This window comes from Anarhichas minor, unplaced genomic scaffold (genome assembly GCF_050575085.1).
Source record: "Anarhichas minor isolate MPS153535 unplaced genomic scaffold, ASM5057508v1 ptg000002l, whole genome shotgun sequence".
Classification (NCBI taxonomy): Eukaryota; Metazoa; Chordata; class Actinopteri; order Perciformes; family Anarhichadidae; genus Anarhichas; species Anarhichas minor.
Window position 1 is genome coordinate 2281173 of NW_027466448.1, and position 17972 is coordinate 2299144.

Genomic DNA, 17972 nt, shown 5'->3' on the forward strand with positions numbered 1-17972 from the left:
AGTATAAATTTAGCACCTGTGTTTTGGTGAAGTCCTGATCTAAACCGACAGTTGTTTAAAATATGACATTTACATTAATTTCTGAATGATTTCTTAATATTTTCATGAATGTTTGTTCTCATCATTGGTGATTTGTCTCTATGCTGCACGTCCAGTACATATCAAACATGATCCTTTATTTATGTTCTATTCTTACTCAGGAAGCCTTTGAATATTTCATGCAAAGCTAAGAAGCTTACTACACAAACTAAACCGCTACCCATCCTGGTGCTCTTTCACTGCACTGAATACTGCAGAAAGTCTCACGAGATTTTCACGTACGTCTCAGCACAACATTGCAAGTTCTTTAAATTATGATCACTTGTAACATGTTAGCAAAAAGCGTAAAATCTGAATCTGTCAAAATGCTTCAGCTTTTGGGGAGTAGAGGGTTGTGTCTGCTCTCAAAGCTCCAGGTACATGCAGAGGAATCCTTTCAGGTTACAGCAGCGGGACCTACTTTTTAATTCATTCTGCGTGGATTGGGCCCCTTAAACCGTTAAGCTATGCAGTGTTTTCAAGGCTTTAAATCACTAAATAACTTTAGTGTGTAGAGCTCTCAGGCTCCCCCCCCCCCCCCCCCCCGTCTCTTTTCGCTGATTATTTTACTTTTGTGAGCAAGCTGAGAATTCTCACATGCGTAGCCTCATAATGCTCACTAACATAAGATGAACTTGTGAAATGCTTCACCCACCAACGCTTATTTAACCACCCCCCCCCCAAAAAAAGACACTTCCTCCTTATGCGTTGGTTCCCCATCACCACGGCCACCTTTCCGCTGTATTTGCACATTTGCCCGTTCAGAGTTTCACCATGCTTTTATCTTAACGTGCCCATAATACCACGAGAGCAATGTGACAAAAATCCTCAAAACAATCTTGGGATTAACATAAAGACAGACTTCTGCATCTCATCTCAACCAAGTGGATGGAAACATGTATAATATATTAACAATTACATATTTAGCATAGCATATGTTTCATCAGCATGCATTAAATATGTACTATTGACATGTTTCGCTGCATGTTTCATTAAATCACCACAACATTGACATTATTGTATATTCTATAAACATATGCCAGAAGAAGAGTCATTTTATAGTTTTAGATATGATACTCGAAAATGATTCCACTCTGCGGTTTCCACTCCTCCTGACTCACAAAGAGGAATTCACATCGTCGGGGACTCGATCTTCATTAGTGCAACATTTCTCTCCACTTGATGATTTTCTGCCGCTAATTCCACATCCTGCAATTCAAAGCATCCTCTGCAGATTCTATTATACAGGGCACAGACCGGCTTGTGTGCTTGTGGGTAACAACATTCCTCTGGTAGGACAGAACACTTCTCTCTACTCAACCGTCAACTCACACAACGGCCTTCTTCTCTGGACGAGTCCATAAATCATTCGTTTTCAATATTAGCCACAGTCCAATTGTTCTTCTGGCCTAAGAGTCCAGACATGCTTTTAAAGAACGAACAGACGGATCGTAGGATAGTCGCGGTTTTGACTACAACAGGAGCTGCATGTGTGATTGCGTCTTTGTATTTGTTTTATTGTTAGTTTATTTATCAACAGGCACATCTGTATATCCTCATTTTAAGTCTTAAACCTGCAATAAAACAAAATTGACAACCAGCTTTTTGCTGAGTCTGCTGGAAATGCTGAGGAGAGGGAACCAAGGCAGTGAGACAAGGGTTTTTAAAGAATGCAAGTTTGCATTGAGTCTCGTTAGATAACCACATGTTTCTCCTGATTTTCATGAGCACATTTTGAAGGTACGAGATGAGAATGTGCTGACAACTCTTTCACAACACAGTGAGTCAAATATGGACACGGGATATCAATGCAGAGTTGAGTCTGCATGATTTTCATTGCAAAACTTCCACTTCTTGTATCATTGAAGCATAAAGCTGGTGGGCCCTTTTCTGCAAGTGTGTGTGTGTGTGTGTGTGTGTGTGTGTGTGTGTGTGTGTGTGTGTGTGTGTGTGTGTGTGTGTGTGTGTGTGGGTAGGTATAGATGTGAGCAGGTTGTATGCGTGGCTACGTGTACTTTTGTCCCTATCACAATATCTGTATGCAGTGAAAGGTCAAAGTAATAGAACACTTAGATGTACGGTGACAGTAAGTCAAATACTGTAAGAGAAGGTTGACACACTGCAGCCATGTGTTATAGTGCAGAGCATACTTTAACGTCCCCAAACTTAAAACGATGGTGCATCATTTGTGAAATATGCTTATTTTTGATAATTGATGTTTTTTTGCACTTTAAAGAATTGCAAAGTGCTGACCTTATCTTATCTAATCATCGGAAAGAACAAAAAGGAACATAACTATTCCTTCAATACACAGAGAAATGAAATATTCAGTGTTGGCGAAGAGAATTTACACAAAATAAGCTGCTATCAACTTCTAAAAGAGGAGTAAGGAAGAAAAGAGCAGATTTGTCTGAGCGCTGATCCAGTAACTTCTGCCTTGTATTAACAAGACGTCTTGGAACAAAGCACTGCGAGGTGATTAATGAATAACGTTGGCCAGCTGTTGTGGAGACTTCTGGGAAATCAGTGACACAGATAGAAACCTGGACTGTCATCTGAAGTGAATGTTTGGAACATTCTCTTCTACCTCTTTTATCTTATTCTGTCCTTCTCTCTTATTTGTCTTACAAAACCTAAAATATATTGACACCTTTAAAACCTCAAGACTTCCTATTGCAGTTCCACTATACTCACACAGTACACACACACACACACACACACACACACACACACACACACACACACACACACACACTTCCTCTCTCAGTTCTTGCCTCCCCCCTCCCTTGTTAACCCTTGTCTGTCTGGAGCACTTTTGAGTCCACGTCTCCCCCATCCTTACACGTACAGCATGCTGTTGAAGCGAGAGGTGGAAACATGTCACACAAAACTAAAGAGGCCAAAAAGAAAAAATAAATAAAATGGACCACATCATGTGGAGGTACAGCACAGAAAACAAAACAACAAACCAGTGGCGGTGCCAGCTAGTGTTGCAGTGGAGGGCCCCACCGTTTGATGTGCGCGCACAGAGAACGGTGACCTAGTTCGGCAGTGACATGTTTATGGCTGATGAGCACAGGCCAGTGATTTCGCCAGCAGAGATTGAGACCTTGCTCCAGGGCCCTCTCATTTGGAGCACTTGGGCTTCAAACCACTCCGAGAGACGAGACACGATTCTCGTTTGGGTGGAACCTGAATACTCCTCCTTTCTCACCAGCCCCCTGTGTCTTCTCTTGCTCTCTCTGCGTTCATGTCTCTTTCTTTTACCTCTCTTACATTTTCAGCCATGCTAGCGGCATGACTCAAGGGATGTCTGTCTGTCTGTCTGTCTGTCTGTTTGTGTAGCGCCATCATCAGGTCAAAATGTCACCCTGTCAAACAACTTTGGTTTATGACCAAATACTTGTAAAACGAATGACAATCCCGTCAGTCTCAGCTGTACTCAGCTTTAAATCAATGTTTTTTTGAATGGGATTTTGGTTAGATGTCTGAACTGGACTGTGTTTAACACAAGCTTAAGAGATTTTTCCGTTGTGTTCGACAATATAAAATACGACGACTAAACGTCACTCGGACTCATGCGCCGTGTTGTAGTTCGTTTTTAGCCCAACGTTACCTTTTTACTTCTGACGATTGCGTTCACGCTTCAAGAATCATAAAAGTGGTGTTTATATGTGAAGATTATCTTGCGGAACAAAACTTGTAAGTATCATAAACTTTTGTTTGCCACAAATTTTATTTTCTGCAATAACAGCAAATCCAACGGGACAATCCTGTTGGATTTTCGTCGAGGGAACCAGCGCGATGCTAACGTCAAGGTTGGCCGACAAAAATACGTCATCCCTGCAGCACTGTATACCTGCTTAGCATTAGCATGTTAGCATTGTCCTCGTGAGCATGTTAGCATGCTGACCTTAGCGTCGGTTCATCCCAATGTCCATAAAATGATTCTTTCTGGGAGGTCATTGACACAACTTGTATCTCTGAAGTGGCTTTTTTCAGATTATTGTCTGTGGGCTTATTTCTCCTTGTTCATCTCATATGCGGCTTCTTCGTGGTAGTTTTATTTTCTTGTGCAGGGAATGCCTCCACTGGCTTGAATTATTTACCTTCCCTCCAATATGAGACAAATGCATTTGGCTTACTCACACATACATTTAAATCATATTTAATGCTGAATTTATAAGTTCACGGGTTCAAGAGCTAGAACGAGTCCTTATTCCTCTGGCTGCTCTTTCCTGGTGTCCAAGGCCATGTGCGAGTTGCCACAGGGCCCGACAGCCTGAGCGCATTCATTTTTTCAGATTTAAAGCCTCCAATGAAGAGGCCTGTTCTGTAATTACAGGCAACACCACAGCCTCTCTTTGTGAGATTCACGTTACCAGGGCAACAAGGCAAATTAAATACGCCCCCACCCCCCGAGGAGAGTAAATATACCCTTGCTCTGTAAGTGTAATCTTGTTTGATGTGCTTGCCACGACGCGCTCCCTGTGAGGGAGGAAATAATTCACAGAGATTGGATGAATAAAAGGGCAGAGAGGAGAGCGAGCCCACGGTGTCGTACCATCAGTCAGAGGACGGGGAAAGACGCGTTCGGTCCCCGTAGGAGCTTTTCCTTTTGACATTAATAACAAGGTATACCAAATCACAACGGATGATAATTTCATATGGTCGACTTGGCCTCAAGATCCATTTCCACTGCTGTTGTTTCTTTCTGTTCAGTGGGGATTTATTTTGCCAGCAGTCTCAGGGTTGAATTCTGTCCGCTGCCATAAGAGAACTGTGCGACACAGTGACCCCTACTATTCAACAGCAACTGTTATCGTTCAGTCGGCTGGTCAGGACTGAAAGCTACCAACAACTAGAGTAAAATGAACGTTTGTACAGACGTTCATGATCACCAGAGGTTGAATGACTTTGTGGTTATATTCTCACTTTTCCTCCAGAGCCACCATGAGGTTGACGTTATATATTATGCTCACTTTAGTCCAGACAAAAATATCTCAGCAACTACAGCTGGGACGCACATGATGAACACCAAGGTTAGCATTGTCACTGTGAGCATGCTGGCCTGCTGACTTCACCATCAGGTCAAAGCAAGTGTAGCCTCACAGAGCCGCTAGCATGGAGACTCCTTTATAAATATCTTTTACAATAGCTATATTCATTTCTATAATCGCTTGTTAGCCTTGGGACAAGCGTTGAAAGCCTGACACAACTGGAAACATGTGGGGACGGGATTTGACCCTTTAGCTCCAAGTTAAAATGTGCATGACATGTTATATTCCAACACTGCTAATAAGCATTGAAGCATTGCTATAGATAGTCCCAGCATGTCAGCACAGGCAACACATTGTTCTGCTCCTCTCTCCACACCAACACCAGGGATCCGGCCAGCTATTTCTCACCTACTTTTCAAATTCGTCATCAACAAACAGCGAGGGTTTCAAAGTGTCGATTTGAATTACATGAGGGGGCTATAAGATCTGGCTGCAAATTTAATTTCCTGGTAGATACTCATCCATTACTCTGTCGCTGGCGCTGCAGGTCCGCTGTTACATTTTCAGTCAGATTGTGAGATACGTTGTTGGAGAGACTCGGTGATCCAGTCCTGTGAGCTCAGCTATGTGAATACATGTGTTAAGTTCTGTGAATATTAAACACTAGAAGTTATAATGTATCATGACATCAGTGCGTGCTAGTCTAATATCTTGAATAATATTAAAAAGGGGACTTATGATCGCAAAAGACACATTTATTGTAGGTGTTGAATGAAAATAGCACAATTGTGGTATAACCTTGTACTTGTACTTGGTTCTGTTGCATTGTCATGTATAATATTACTGGCTTAGTTTAAGGCTGTTTCGAAGGTGATTTAAAGGGAATATTAATGTAAGAGTCATACACAACATTTAACATTCAAACAATAAGAAAAGAAAAATTAGAGACAAATGCTGACAAGGGGAAATAAAGATGGGTAAATCTCTTCAAAACAGTCCTGTAGTACACATACTGAATACACAGTTTACATTCACAGTCAGAGTTTAATCAGAAACATTCGTGTGACACGAATGTAAGCACCCGGTTGCATCTAATAACGGATATACGGAGATATCTGATGAAGGTGACACTCAGTGGTCTCAATCTGATCTTATCGTGGTCGGTATGAACTCATGTTGCTGCTTGAGCGGAGAGTTTCAGGAAACAGGAAGAAAAAAAAGGGACAAGATATGCTGTACTGTTAGATTCCTGCATGTGGGAACAAGCGCAGTGTTGTGATTTGAGTCTGGAGATAACCTCGACACTATCAACTGTATAACCTCTAGTATCCTCTGTTTAAAGGAACACGGCCCCCTTCACTATACGAGCCTACATTTTATGACACAAGGAGACAGAAAAAAGGGTTTCTAACATACATTTGGCCCAAATCTGACAGCAGATGGCAAGAGAATCAAAACACCTCGAGAAGATGGCAGAAGTAAGAGCGACGGAACAGCGAGGCTTTCAGTGCAGCGCTGAAAGGGAGGTTCTGGGCTCTGGAGAGCAGTTAAAGCAACAGTCTGAGCAATGACCTGCTACGTTCATCTGGACTACATGACGACAGAAAGGGCGCTGCATTGTCTGTAAGGCCGACCATCTGGCGTCATAAAAAGAAGCCGGGAGCGGAGAGAGGCCCCACAGAGCGTCCATCACACGTTGAATAGCGGCTGTCATGTTTGACTTGTGGGTTTGTTTCAACAGCAATTTCTGTCAGAAGAAGTAGACATTCTTGAAATATTGGCTTTTTATTTCCGTATTTTAGCACTTGTTGACATGAACGGGTGCATATTTAAGGTTGAATTTACTAACACGCAGTATAACATGAATCACCGTGACACCATTGTGTCCTCATGATACCCCGAAACTGTATAGAAATAGTTTGGGAACAATATGCTAATTAGAGTTAGACGAGAGGATTGATAAAAGTCTCATATTTGTCCCTTAAACATGAAGATAGTCAGTTACATTAGCTTAGCTTAGCATAAAGACTAGAAACAGAGGGAAACGGCTAGCCTGGCTCTGTCCAAAGAAGTAGTTCACCCCAAAAAGCTCACCGAATAACACTTTAAATCGCAACTAAGCCTTTTGAGACGAGCAGTTTAGTTGATCAGTTGAACGGAAAATTAACCGCCAACAATTTTAACAATCAATCAATCATTCAGGTCGTTGATCAACATGAAGAAAAACGCGCCATCTTTCTCTGATTCCAGCTTCTAAAGTATGAGGATATGTTGCTTTTCTCTGCTCTCTGTCATTGTAAATTGAATATATTTGGGTTTTGGGCTGTTTGGACCAAACTAACAATGTGAAGACATCACATGGTTTATGGGAAATTGCAAGAGTCATTTTTCTGCAGAATGAACTGCAGATTATCAATAATAATTGCAGTTGCAGCCCTAAATGTGATTATCATCTTTATTATTTTATCATATTATGGCATTTCCAATGAGATCCAAAACTTGAACTTCAAAAGTTTATTTGCAAAGAAGTTGGTTTTATTACATTTGAAGTGGATTTTTTGTATTGACCTCTCCCTGTAAAAGTAGCTCCTCTGAGGTTCCTAACTGTATACGGAGAAACTACTGAAGAAGTCACGAAAATGTTTCAGAATTCTTCTGATTTACAGAACCATCGTGCTCTCTAGGAATGCCCGCCATTAAACTTCCTTCTGAAATTAAATGAATGTACTGAAGCTCACTTAGCGCGTCGTCTGGCTTCAGCAGGCCGGGACACGTCGACGTGACTGGAGGCTCAGACTGAGTGTGCAAACCCACACAACTGGATCGGGCTTTGTTTGACATGTAATATTAATTCAGAAGAGCGGTCGTCTGCCGGGGCATGACTGACATTTCAGAACATCGCTCGGAGGCATTTTATCATTCTAGGAAGTGATATAAAACATATTGCAGCTCGCACTGCGACTTTCATCATGACAGCAATTTCACATCTCCTCAGGAGAGTTGAGGCCTCTAGGACCGCTGCAGGGCACGAGATATTATGTGCTAATACCTTCAACACAATGAGAAAGAATCCATCACTTTATCCATGGGAACGTAAAAAAGAAGTTATATCAGAAGTCTCTTGTCCGCTCGCATTTAAATTAGCCGGGAATGGCTTTGATACAGTCGGCCAAACTAAACATGAAATATACTTTCCCAATGTTCAAGTCATCCTTTTCTTTTATATGGCTGGATTTGATGTTTATGTAAGGAAAGATTGAAATGACTCCTCCGCCTCAGTGTTTACAAACACATTTGGGGCTTTTAAAGAGCCGTGGCCATGCTAATGCCTGTGATCTGGTCCTCTCTTGGGACCGTCCCATATCAGCTCTAATGCACTGAGGGTTCGTTAGAGGGTTACAGTCCCTGTTTAGAATCAGACATCCTGTCTCTTCAGCCCTCTGCCTGCCAAACGCATTGGGAAAATGTCCTTTCTGATATTACGACCTCCCCAACTCAACATGACTCTAACTTCTCTCTCCTCAACATTCAGCACAACATACAGTATACGTCTGAACCGCGCAGCTTTTAAACGGTGCTTGTTAATGTTTGATGGTGCCTGTAAAAACTCAAATAACAACGTTTACTGTTTTGGTTCACCGCTCTCATCAGTGTCCTTTCCAGATGCTGCAGGCATGTTTTCAGCACAATATACTGTCTGCTCAGCACCAAACGACAGACACACGGTTAGAAACCAGCTGGTGAACGTCGTGGAGCATAAACCAGAGCTAAAAAGAGAGGGAATATTAATATTAAGACATTGCAACATTCATCAGATGACCAGAAACACGACATCAAATGAAGGTTTCTCCATAACTGCTGCATGTGTAAATATCAGCTATAAGGTGATAATATGTCTATGTTGTGTGTGCAGCTTGTTACTGCTGCTCCAAAAATCAATGTGTGCAGATTGAACCTTCAAGATTGTCTAAATGTTTTACGATCGTATCTGATGTTTCTGGATTAACATTCCTGCTGCATTAATGTATATGTTGCATGTTAACTCCTGTTGTCTAGTTTACTCTACATCAATGCATCATATTCTATAAGATCATCATCTGTGTGTAGCGTCTCTGTCCTGTGCCTATAATCTGTACTTCCTACTTAAATAAATGTACTTAATGACCTGACTAGTGTTTGGAGACTTTCTTTGAAGTACGGAGTGACATATATGAATAAGTGTGACCACAGATGAAGCGGAGTTGTAAGACCAACAGCATCAAATCTACACAGACGCTCTTTGTCGTCGCACACTGAAACAACCGCTGCTTCTATTTACAGCTAACATGGTGCGCAGAGCAACACAATCAACTGATTGTTACTGACTTCTTGCATTCATCCGACTAAAACGGTTCATTGTTGCTGTTTTTATAGTCTTGCATCTCTTTACAGATTTGTATTTTCCTTCACATGATCTGCCTGTGTACCACTGGCAATATCACACACCATAACATCAGTGCAGCACTGATCATCGTTCTGAATGACTAAAATCAATCTTTATATATTTATACCGTGCTGTTTCCCAGGTAACACATGTGGTCTTTCTATCCAGGCTTTGCCAAATATCTACGATTTAAAGACGTAACAAAAAGAGCGTGTTTGCTGGAGGGTAAGTTTGCCATTTACATCATTTGATTACCTGGACCTTTATTGAACCCCAGCGTGGTTAATGTGAGTGAGAAGCTTTCCAGTGTGCCTCCTCTGGGAACACTGCAGCATGTTCTTGTCAACAAGTAGCAGCATGAGTCACCCATTAAAGAGAAGTGCTTCCTGCCATCTGAGGGAAAGTCTAAATCAGACTGTCGCGGTACAGATGTTGGCGTGTTGAATAAATTGCTTGCTATCTAAACGAACACATCTTTCTGCCATAGATTAGCCGTCTCCTTCTAAGAGATCGATGGATATTGGGTCCCTGCTTGCAGGTTGTATATATATCGAGGATGTCGATGTCCACACCGGGATGAAAGGACTGGAATATGTTTATGTGTTCCACATAAAATCACCAATTGTATGCTTTATCCCCCCTGCTCTCCAATAAGAGCTCAGGAAAACATTAAGCATTTAAATATGTCTCCAGCTAATTTGGATTACGCTGTGCTCTACGTAGAGCGCAACCTCCAACATTTTTGGATGTATTCCAGCATCACATGCTAATTTAATAATGCTCGGTCATGAATTCACCATCTGTTGGTAGCAATACTCCTCTTGAGGGGTTGTAAAACTTCATCTTCAGGGGGGATGATAACTCTCTTTACAGCATCACTCTGCACTAAATACTGCGCTGGTGTAGCTCCGTTTCTGGAGAGTCATGGCAGTTTTCAACAGCATGGTGTGTTACACCTGTCTCCTTTGGCCTCGCGAAGACGTGAGCCTGCACCTCGTGGTCCAATATTGCTTTCTTCAGGTTCTGCCTTGGTGAATTATTGAGCTATTGACTCCCACGAAGCACAAGCTCCTCCGATATGTGGCCTTTAGCGTGCTTATTCTAGCAGAGGTTCCCTGCCATCTATTTGAGATTCAAAGAATTGGTCTGGCTCTCACTTGTGACCAGCTTGCCTTTGATTCTACAAGCATGAGATGTGTACAAGTGATCCATTGGAAACGGCTACATGTTTGCTTTTATCCGTTTACAAAACATTACTCATATTCTATGGATTTGCTTGGTTTTTCTGCCACATGATTTAAAAAACAAAACTAATTTGCACAGTTTCCAAAGAATAAGGACAAAGATCTTTGCAGCCGTGTCACAGTGGGCCACTTGTAATGAGAGAGTGTACACATCTCCACCAAGCTGATTATTGCACAAGCCTATAATCTGAGAACATCTGCAGCTCGAATAGTCCGTCGCCGCTGGTCTCCAGTGTGAGAAATCTGCCAGAAGCTTCAAAGAATTAGCTCAGTATGGACTCAAACGTGGTCTTGCTGAATATCGGTGCACAGAAAGCAATATGAATTCGGAATAATCTCTGACACACAGAGCTGGTGTGACTTGGACGCTAAGGATGTATAATTGTGTTTTGTAAACAATCATACATACATAAATACTGTGCATACATACATCATACATGATCTAGAATAATGATTATGTGCTCTATAAATAAACTTGTGTGGCTGTAAGTACAGTTTAGAGTTTTTAACAGAGTACACCACTGCTACATGTCAAAGGAACCTATTGTACTTTTTACTCCACTACATGTATTTTATACAAGTTTCTTTGTATACTGAGATTTTTCCTAAAATAAATTTGATGACCTAATGAAATATGATGCAAGACTACAGACAGTTACAGCAGAGTGAAAAGTAAAGTAAAGCAGCACTAACAATAGAATACTACTTACACACAGGGGGTACTTTCTGCTGAATGAGTATTTATATGTTGGCACTGTAAACACTGTTGATGCGTGCATGACGTATGTCCGCTCGCTGTATTTCTCGTGTCTTGCTCGTGCCCGAGACATTGTGTGAAGTGAGCATTGTGTGAGCTCGTTTGACAAAGGCTTGAATGCAAAGGATGTTCATTTATATGTGAAAGTCCTGCACTGCAGCTTTAAAGTAATTACTCCAGAGGAGGAAAACAAGAGATCAGCACTCCAGCTTTAAGCACATTTTGCGGCTAATACTTTTATAACATTTTTAACGCCGGAAATGTATATTATATATAGAGGAGTTTTTAAACATGCCGTGCTTCTAGAAGATAATCAAGAAACCACTTAATGAACACACACTCAACACAAATGTGACTGTAAATCGTACCAAGGTGTTCCCTTTGCTGTATGTTACCACAGGGTTCTTTTCAACAGTAGCTCATTGTTGCGTTGATTCCACCTCCAGAGTTGACGCAGCGAGCCGCTGTAAGCTACGTGTCCCTGTGACCCTTAACATGTTGGCAGAGTGAGTGATGCAAATCCAGTCTATTCCATTTTTACCGTAAAGAGCTTTACACCACTTACTGGAGTAAGTGCATTACCCACTAATCAGTGCCCGGCCGTACTGGTTAGCGCATGACCTTCGCTCATATTCAAGCCAAGGTAAGTGCTTCTGGTAAATTAGCTCTTATTTCCTCATCACAGTGAATTCTTGTTCATTTGCAAAGCCGTGTTTACTTCCTCTCTCCAGCAACCAGCAGACATTAGCATAAGTGCTGATGTAAAACAAACATGTATGAATATGTTTAATGCTCTCTGTGGAGTTTACCTTTACACAACTCTCTCTGACTGAAACACAGCGTTTCTATCCTTAAACCTGCAACTACTGATTTCTGTGGAAACACGTGGCGAAGACAACACTGACAAATCATCATCTTTTAGGTTGATATGGTGAACTTGTTGGCAAAGTTGCTTATTTGCAGGTCCAGCAAATACGAAGCAACACTATCATTCATTTGGAGTCCTGTTTCTGGCCACCTGGTGAATCTAAGTCCAACAGTCACTCTGCTTCAGCTCTGGGTTTGGTCTCCACCAACTCTTGAGGGAACTATGTGACTCTTCCTTTGTTAAATGCTCCTCTTTGTTCCCCAGCTAGTCTCTAACTGTGTCTTTCTGCTGCTGAACAGCTAGTGTACGCTCGGTTTGTACAGCTTCTACTCTGAAACCAGCGATGCTGTGTGAGCGGTGAGAGTGAATCTAAACATTAAAAGGGGCTGGGCTGCATTCTCTACCCGACTAAACATTTGCAAAGCCGTATCTTGGGATGGTTTGAAACCAGCATTGTTTCTGTTCTGTCTTCTTCTGCAGTCTTTCGTGAGATAGAAGTTTCTATTTGACCTTGAAGGGGACATGGTGGCTGTACAGGGCCCGAATATTCCGTTTCATACTACAGAAGCTAAAGACGCTTTAGACTTCCGTCTCACTGGGACTGTAATGGCCCTGAGATAGCACAAAAGACACCGAAACACAGCTGATTAAACAGGAAGTATGGTCCTCTACAGCAATGTATATAAAGTCACCCCAGTGCTCCTTCGTGCGCTGGTACAACACATACAAGTACGATGACTCACTCACAAACAACTCAGCAGGGGGAGCCTTTAGCATTCTAATAAACGCATCAAAACGACCTTTTTTGTTTCAACTATAAACGTTTCATTTCCCCATTCTGACAGAAACAGTTGCTGTACCATCCTCTCACATACATTATAGTCGCACTGACGCTAACAGTACATGTGCACTGAAATACTCCAGCAGACCCCTCCAACAATTGTGCCGACTGCACCAGTTGTGCTCCCCTTCAAACAGACTCAATGTAGATCACATTCCAGTCTAGTACATAACCTTTAGACAACCCCGGAGAAGTTGCACGAATGCTTTTGGAAAATCATTTGGGACAAAATGTCTCATAGGATTCAGTAGTTATCTGGGACAACCTCAACCCTGCACTTAAGTTAATCCGTCCGTTGCAGCAGCAGTCGGTGCCTGAACCAAAGCAGATTCCCAGTGATCTACAAACCCGGATGGCGTACACGGAGTCTGTGCCAGGGCCTCTTACGCAAATCCAGCCAGCTGTGGCTGTTCGGGTTGTGTGTGCTGGGAACGTCTTTACATACCGCTCGTTTGGGCTTTCCCCTTCACACAGCAGGGCCTATAGAAAGTTTAGGGCATGATGTTAAGATTCTTTGTTGTTGTTTTTAAGGCTTTCAGATGTCTTTCTCATACTGGAGGCAGTTTGTATTAACCCTTCATATTTGTCTCCATTATTATGGAAATGTAGAAATCATTGATTAGTGACGCACATACTATCTTAAGCTGTACAACATGAACTTAAACATTGTTCTGTCTTTTAATAAACATGAATTGCAGGATTGTAGATCGTAGATTAAACCCCAGAACCTGGTGGAAAACATTCTTTCCTGTCCCTTTACCGACTTAGGAGTGAAACAGTTAATATCGTCTTTTTACATGTTCAATATCAGCATGTAGCTGCAGTGGAACGGCTCAGAGTTCAAAGTCAAATTTCGGTTATTTGAGCAGGGCGGCTGCAGCGATGCCCGACAGGTACAACATTTCAACATCACAACAGAGATGGTGTTTGTTTTGATTTTGCACTTACAAGAGAAAATCATTTTGAGAATTATAATTAATGTTGTGACCGACAATGAATCATCAAATCTGTATTTACTGCTCACTATAGAGTAGAATATGTCGTGTCTGTTACACAGGGAGCCGTGAAAGAACAGACAAACTACAGCGACAGACTTTGAAATTACAAGAAAAAGTCTTAAATTTAAAATCTTGCTGAGGTAAAATGCATTGCAACATAATTAAGGTAAAATAAGTTATTAGACAGAATGGTCCTATTTAAGAGACAAGTATATTGTCAGATGAGAAAACACTTTTATGTGTCATTCTGCAGGGCACGGACAAACAAATCCTGTTGTTTGGAGGACTTGTTGTGCAATGCATTCTGGTTCTTGTAGGATTTTCCTCTTTACAGTGACAGGGGTAACACTACAACCTTTTGTTTCTACAGTCAGAGTCAATAAAATAACTGCACCTTTCTTCTGCTTACGCGCCCTAGTTTTAAGAAATGCTGCTGAAATAACTCTTTAAAGTTTAAGCAGCGTTTTTGCCGTTGTAATATTGGAGATGAAGCAGAAGTAGTGCAGGAAAAAGTAGAATATTTACTTTATTGTACTTGTGTTAATGTACTAACCAATAGTAAAATGTCATGCTTGGGAGCATCACTTTAGTCGTCACCAAGGCTCAACTTCTCCAGTGTAGACAACATGAAGCACGTCCTCCTCTTAGCCCCTCGGTGTTTCAGGTGCTGCTGTCATTTCAGACAACCTTAATGTGTTCCTCTCCCGTGCCGCTGCCTCCATAACGGTGGTTTGGACTCCGGTCCCGTTTTCCCAAGGCGGCGAATCAGAGCCTGATCTGCGTTAAGCCCCGGAGCTTAAGTCCCTCTCAGAAGCTCATTACTGCGGTCGCTGTGGGGCCACACCAGGGACGTGTCACTCTCCTGAGCCCAGACCCTTGCCCTGTCTAACCGAGGGATCTTCTCCTATCCCATCCTCCTCATCCTCTTCATCCTCTTCCACCTTTTGGACCCCGACACTCCTTAACCTCCTCAGGTACCTGTAAATACAGCAGAAGGAACTAAACATTGTACATTGACGTCTTTGCTCACACAGAGAAACAGTTTGATGTTGTGCATAACTTAAAGTACACTCACATTCATATTCGTCATTCATTTTGTTCAGTTCTGGAAGAGAAAAGCACAACTTTTACTGTAAATGTGTTAATTATTGCATGTATAACACCTCTTATTACTAGGAGCACTCTCAGGCCTCACAGGTGTAGTCAGAGTTATGCTTTGCATGGCTGAAAACTTTATAAAAAAACGGTTCTGCGGTCGGCTGAGCTCGGGACAAGACTGGAAACAGATTGTGAAGTTTTGATCCATTTATTATCCCCCGCGTGTCCTCGAGGGCCGCACACAAGCATGCAATTTGGATTCTTTTTATTTGTAATCACTCATTGCAGTAATTTGATGTTACCCAGCGTCTCAATGATTCAAGAGTGTTTAGAAGAGTGACGAATCGACAAAACGGAACCAGAATATTCAAAATGATTGCCATATGTGTGTGTGTGTGTGTGTGTGTGTGTGTGCGCCTCTCTTCTTTCCATTTCAAACGATGATGTTCTGGGTCGGACACTGTGTTGTGCAAGAGGCAAAGTTCACATCTCATCACGATGAATGAGTAACAGAAATAAAGCAGCAAGTGATGATTGGCAGAGTCAAAGCTCAATAGGAACTGTTGATCATCTGAGTCTGGCTGTATTTCTGCTTTACTGAATGCTTATGAAGTTTGATCAAGAAGACTACTGTGTAGAATTGAATAGATTGAATGTCAATTAAAGGTGCAATTCCCTACAAATTTGGGAAAAGGTTATATTTAAAGTGCTGTTACTCATCGCGTCCCTCTCAGACGCTCATTAATGCGGTCGCTGTGGGTCCAGACCAGGGATGTGTCACTCTCCTGAGCCCAGGCCCTTGCCCCGGGTTTGACCGTGGGATCTTCTCCTCCTCATCCTCCTCATCCTCCTCATCCTCATCCTCTTCCACCTTTTGGCCACTCACACTCCTTAACCCCTAGGTACCTGTAAATACAGCAGAAGGAACTAAACATTGTACATTGACGTCTTTGCTCACACGGAGAAACAGTTTGATGTCGTGCATAACTTATACACTCACATTCATATTAGTCCGACTGTATCCTACAGATCGACTGTCATTCATTCTGTCCTGGTGATCTTTTTAGAGTAACAGTTCAGTAATATGTAGGCTGCACTCAGTCTGTTTAAAGACTAAAATGAAGTCATTGCATCATAATACAAGCGGTGACACGAGCACATTCACAGAGCATATAAACGTACAATGTGCAGGGTCTTTGATGACCCAGCACCATCTCTATATACACTTTAGTACACCCACCATTTAGCAGCCTTACACAAAAACCACAATATCATGCAGTCATGCACATCATCCTCTCATTTCACTGTAACTACACAGGCCTAGAAGAAGGTTTTAATCGACGCGCTCTTTGTTTCTCTGCCACACAAGAAGTCTCTAAAGAAGCTTTTCAATTCCCAGAATATATTTAAAAACTGGGCATTTCATCACAGCCGCACGTGATTCAGTTATAATCGAGTGTTTGTTTATTTTACATGTTGCAGCATAAGCATTTCCATGAATCTCTCAAAATAATATTCTGTTATTGGTGTTCCATGCTGTTCACAATCTCCATATTGTGTACCTGAGCATTCACTCGCCCACACAAAAACCACACGCCACCCAGCTAGACAAACACACACTTTTACTTGTGTTAGTGTTGCATCATTTGTATGACTTTGCAGGAAGGCCTTTGTCAACACAGTGAAAGATGTCAGACGAGGGACTCGTTGGTTACAGAACATACATGACAGTTGAACAGTTGCATAATCGTCAAGGATGTTTTCAATGCAAGTCCGTCACTCCTACTGAAGCGAAGCAGCTGGAACACTTTAAGTACAGGATCACTGCAGCTTTAATGTGCAAAGCCAGTAAAGAGGAATTCATGTCGGGAATAATATCGGCACATTGTAAAAAAGAAAATGTCTTGCAGAGAAGAAGAAGAAGTAGGAACACGGAAAGTGAAAACCATAACACCACAGCAGAGGTTTTTAACACGAGATTGAACCCTCGCCTACACAAGGAGCTCGCCTCTCCCCGTGTGCGTGATGGGCCTGTGGCTGAGGACTAAAGCTCGGCAAGAAGCCATTAGTTGCAACATGAGATATGAGAGCTGGGCTGGAGTTCTGGCTTCCCCCCAAGTCACAGAATGTACTTGAACAAATTCCAGCAACAAGAATTAATACAGCCCAGTGTGGATTTAGCTATCTGTGTCTCAGATTGCGTGTGTCTACATGAACAAGCAATCTTCCCACCGCTGGTTTCAACGGCTCGACTTCTTTATTTATAAGATTCACTTTTCTCTGCCGTCGTCTAAATGAGCACAAACTCCTTAAAGAAGAGGAAAGCTGGATGTTTTGGGAGATTTTACCACAGCTACAGTACATTCCGTCAACATTGTTGATCCCAATACAATAATAAATACAATATCTTAACTATTAGGTTGATTGCCATGCAATTTGTTAAAGACATTCATGGTACCCAGAGGATTCATCTCAATTCTTTTGTCGATACCTTATTTTCCCTTATAGTGCCAATATAAGGGAAAATAATAATCTACAACATAGATATGGACACATTTTTATCATGGTCCCCAGACGAGGATTTCTAAAGACCCGGGTTCCCCCTACATTTTCTCTCAAGATAACTTGATGCTAGCTTCGTGAAATATCTCGAAAATCGTGGAAA